Here is a 5,064-nt window from a genome sequence, read left to right on the forward strand (position 1 = left end):
GCGATTGGTGTTTTTCACATGGATGGAGGCAGCCAGGGCTGGCAGTGTGGCCCCAGCAGTGCCCAGCACGAGGGACAGTCGCTGTCTGCTCTGGGTTTTGTTTGATCAGCCCAAGCCTGAGCAGGCACCGGCGCTGCCCACAAGGACATTCCCAGCTGTGTTTAGTCTGGGGACAGGCGCCAGAGGTGTTTTGGTGACACTGTTGCACATCAGAGTGAAGGAATTGTTGCTTTTCCTTCCAAAAGCTGCACGAGGGACGTCATTCCTGCCTGCTTGAGCCTTGGGCTGCGTTCTGTGACTGGTGACAGTGGAAATTCAGCAAGGCTGAAAGACTCTCAAACCATCTCTGCCACTCTTCTGCCTCAAATAAATATAATTCTTTTAAGAATTATAGTGGATACCACAGCAACAAACAAGTCCTTTAGATGTGAATATTATATTAATGTGCACACAAGGTCCCTCAAAATGCAGAGAAATTGTGGGTTTTTTTCCTTTCCTCACGTGAAGCTTTGCAGGGCCCTCATAAGACTTGCTCATTTTCGTTTGCTACAGTTATTTTTCAAGGAAGTGACAGGTCTGGGCTTAAAAGTAAAATCCAGGAACTGCTCTACATGTCCTAACAGGATTCTTTAATTAGGAATTATAAATAGTGTGGGGTTACAGCCTCCTGTTTATTAACTGCTTAATGCTGAAGTAAAGTGGGAAAAGAGTAAAAGACCTGTTGGAAATTGAAGGAATTAAAGGCTTTTATTTAAAGTAACTACTTATGGGAATACTGAAATTTTGAGAAAGAAACGGGAATCTGAATCCTTTTACATTTATTTATTCTTTTCCAAGTCTCCTTTGCCCCATCCCTGGGAGTGTCCAAGGCCAGGCTGGACTGGGTTTGGAGCAGCCTCCTCTAGTGGAAGGTGTCCCTGTCAATGGCAGGAGCTTGGAACAAAATTATTTTTAAGGTCCCTTCCAACCCAAACCATTCAGTGATTATTCTATTATTCAGAAAGGTTAATTCATATTATCTCTATCCATGTTGGCTTTGTGCTCTGCACAGAGAAGTTTTTAAACACTTCTCTCTGCTCCACAGAGGTGCTCACAAACAAAACTCTGCTCAAAGGTTTCATTTTTATTTTTGTGTGTGTGTTATCAGGCACCAAAGGAACCTTGTGGGCCCAATGGAATTGCTCTGGCACAAGTTCACTGGCCTGGGGTAGTTTAAACAGAGCAAACAAATGCCAGTGCAGGACTGGCCCAAATTCTGCTCTCACTTGCCATGTTGCTGCTGTGGCATTAGGAGAGTCAGAGCCATGTGTTAGGGTGATGTCTGTGTGAAGAAGGCAATCCAGGCCAGGACACACTGTTAGAGAGGGTGAAAATGATTTAAATGATCATGAAAGCCTGGTCTGCTGGAAGGTGTTCCTGTCCATGGCAGGGGGGCTGGAATAAAAAGATCTTTAGGGCCCCTTCCAACCCAAACCAGTCCACATTTCTATGATTCTATTGCTACTGCTGAGATATGCTCAGTCTAAGTTAGGGTTGTCTTAATTCTCCTCTCTGTTATGAAAACATGCTTTGAAAATGCATGTTCTCAACCAGAACCCACACCTTTTTATTCTTCCCCCTAATTTTAGGTACATTTTGCTCCTTAGTTTTCCTCTCACTGCTTTTTGAACATCCCTCAGCCCTGAGCACACTGCCCATAACAAACCACATGTTCTGAGGCAGGGATGGGGCTCAGACACAGACCTTGCTGTTTGTCATTCTTTGTTCAGTAACTCTGTGACCTTGGAGGTGCCCATGGGTAATTTGTTAAGAAAACAGCAACTTGGCAAACTTTAGAGACTTAGTTCCAGTATCTGTGAAAAGAAAGGGAGCTGCTGCTGGCCTTCCTCTTCTCTTCAGTGTTGAAGGCAAGTACCTACACTTTGATTTAGTTTCACGGTTGCTCTCAAGGTATTATAGTAGAAAATGGACATCTAAACTTGCCTTTGTGACATCCCTGTGGATGTCACAAAGTGACATCCCAGCTGCACCAAAAATAAGGATGCTGGGGACAAAATATTGAGCTGTGCTTAATCTGGGGAATAAAATATAGGAGCAGGTCAGTGCTTAATAAAGAAGTTGTTGGGTTTTTTCTCAAAGAAGGGGAAGTGGTTTGACATGAGTGTGTGACAGGGAAATAGAATTGAAAAGTTCTCTGTTGTTCTTCACTTATTAACAAAAATTCTTTAAGAAAGTTACTCCTAATAGTGACTGCATTACTTGAGCACACCAGCAAAGCTGTAATTAAGTATATTTTTCCTTTCCACCTGTCCAGATAAAAAATAAATTATGTATTTTGGAATCTGCTTTTTCACTTGGACAAGTAAAAATTTTTTTGTGGGACTTGTCAGTGCTATGGCTCTGAGGGTGTTCCCCTTCCTGGGGTTTGCCCATTTGGGGTCAAGGTCAGCTTTGAGATTGATGCCTTGTGAAGGCTGACCTAGAACAGAGGCTGGACAGAGTTAAAGAGTAAAGTAGGCATTCATTAGGAGACCTCAATGGATCCACCCTGGGCAGCACAAGAGCCCAGCCAGGGCTACACCCCAGGTGAACCCAAAATGGTCACAAAATGCACAACTGGGCACGGGGTCTCTCACTTTTATGAGTTCTGCTCCATTTGCATCTTGCAGTTCATTGTCCCATTCCAGCTTTAGCCCCTGCAGTCCCACCCTGCTTGTCTTTCTCTCTCCAGCCCACGGGGTTTGTGCTCTTGGGGCTGAGATTTGGATCATTTGTCCTTGGTGCCCAGCTGGAGCAGGAATTGTTTTGTCTCCCTGCTCTGTGCACAGAGCTCACCATCCCATACTATGAAGCTCACAAGTACACAGTAAAGCAGTAGAGAATCTGAAAATTAGAAAAGCTAAAACCTGAGCTATCAGGATAGGTCCAGCATGCCCATTCCTGCTTCACCCTGTGCTCCCCATCCACTTGTTGGGCCATCTGGGCTCTCAGCTGAGCCTGGTCACGGTCACCAAGGTGTCCCTGCTTGCTTTGCTCGGGTGTGTCTGTGGCAGCCAGGCCACCCTGCTGTCCTCACCTGCTCCACCCCTCCCACCTCTCTGCCACACTCAGTCCCCAGCTTCCCTTCCCTTCTGGGGCAGTGTCCAACTCTGCCATTTCCTCAGAGCAAGCCCACTCCTCGCCATGCTGAGCAGGAATCCTGCACTGATTCTTTTTCTTTCTTTTTTTTTTTTTTTCGTGATGCTTTCAAAATTTAGAGACAGGCACTGTGTGGGCAAAGATGCTGTCATTCCACTGAAGCAGCCTGGCTCTGATCCTCTGCAGCTCCAATAAATACAAGAGAATAGCAAAGATGTACCTGCAGGTCTGAAATTTCTGCACTGAGCTCTGCATTTAGAGAGGAAATGCAACGTGTGCTGGCAGAGGTGGGAATACCAGGTCTGTGTCCAAGTTCCTGAAGCAGCAAATAGAGAATTTAAAATATAAAAAATTAGATTTTTTTCATAATTTAAAATTATAAAATTTAATTTATTCTAAATTCTAAGAATTTAGTATATAAAAAAACATCACAAGGTTATAGGCACAGGGAAGGAGGAAATCAGGAAAATTAAATTGTGTGTGAATGTTTCAAAAATTGTTGTTCAGTTCCCACTGAGGAAAGTGGCTGTTTGAGGGCAGGGCTGGTGCTCAGGGAGGGAATCTGCCATGTAAAAGAGGTTAATGGGGAAAGGCTGCGGTTCGGGAAGTGTTGTAACGAGAGAAATCACCAGAGGGGAGTGTTGTACAGCACTCCAGCATCTGCAATTCCCACAGCACTGACCCCGTGCCATAATCCAAGTTTATTTTACCAGAGGAAGATACAAAAGTCACCGCCTGCATCTCTTTTGACAGCAGGAACATTTTTCTCCGTGTGAGACAAGGATTTGTCATGTCAAGATCAATAAGCAGGAGAATTGCCATCTCCACCTCTGTAGCTGTGTTGAAACCAAGTGTGAAACGACAGTGAGAGGTTTGACAGGTTAAAAAAAAGAGGAATACAAACCAGAGATGTGTGAAGGATGAGTCAATCATGACAATATTTATTTCATTTCTTGGTCTTACCTCTTTTTTTCATCCTGTAAGTGAAATCATGAGAGTCTTTGATCACTGACTGGGAGTTGGCTGCTTTTTCCCTGTCTACTGTCAGTGGCAGTAAGAAATCATGACTCAGCAGAAGGAAAAGGTGTGTCCATAACCTCATTCTCCTTCTGATATGGTGCTCTTAAGCTTTTCAGGAAGAGTTTCCTTCTGTCTGCTACCCTGCCAAAACTCCTTTTACTTCTCCCTGTCTCCTGAGAACACAGTGCCCTTCAGTAGTACTGGAAAAAACAATGCAAAGAGCTGAGAAAATCTCTTTCTGTTGAACCCAGGTTTGATGTGTGCTTAGAAACCCAGTGCAAATGCACTTAAGAGCAGAGATGCTGCTTCAGAGATGATTTCATGGAGGAGGATTGACTCCACTGTGCCTGGCATCTGGCCTGGGAAGCTGATGAGGAATGATTAATTTCAAATGATGCACTGCACTGTGGATAGCTGGAGACAGCTCTCCTCTTCCCAAACCTCAACTGAGAATGGGAAAGAAGGAAGGGTTTGGGGGAAGGTGCCAGTGTGACTTCCAGGAAAGCTCAAAGTGTGGCTGCAAAGCTGATGCTGGGGAGCAGCCCTGGCACAGCAGGGAGGGTGCTGTGAGAATTGGGCATGCCTGCCTTTCTCATCCACCACTGTTCCCTGCTCCCAGCATTGCACAAGGAGAGATTTGCACTTGGGCAAGCCAATATGCTGCTCTCCTTGCATGAACTGTTCACCCACACACTGTGACCCATCCCACTTCATGGTGGGAAAGGAGCACAGTGGCAGAAATTCAGTGTAGTAACAGCCATCAGCAGTGTCAGGCTCAGTCTGGCCCCCTTGGCTGGGTTTGCTTTATAGCTGTCAAGGAGAACAGTAACAGCATATTAAAAAAATCATGTGATGCTGTAAGTGAGCTTGCTGAAAGCTCTACAATAGAGACAGACCCAAACTGTA

The sequence above is a fragment of the Agelaius phoeniceus genome, chromosome 6 (genome assembly GCF_051311805.1).
Source record: "Agelaius phoeniceus isolate bAgePho1 chromosome 6, bAgePho1.hap1, whole genome shotgun sequence".
Lineage (NCBI taxonomy): Eukaryota > Metazoa > Chordata > Aves > Passeriformes > Icteridae > Agelaius > Agelaius phoeniceus.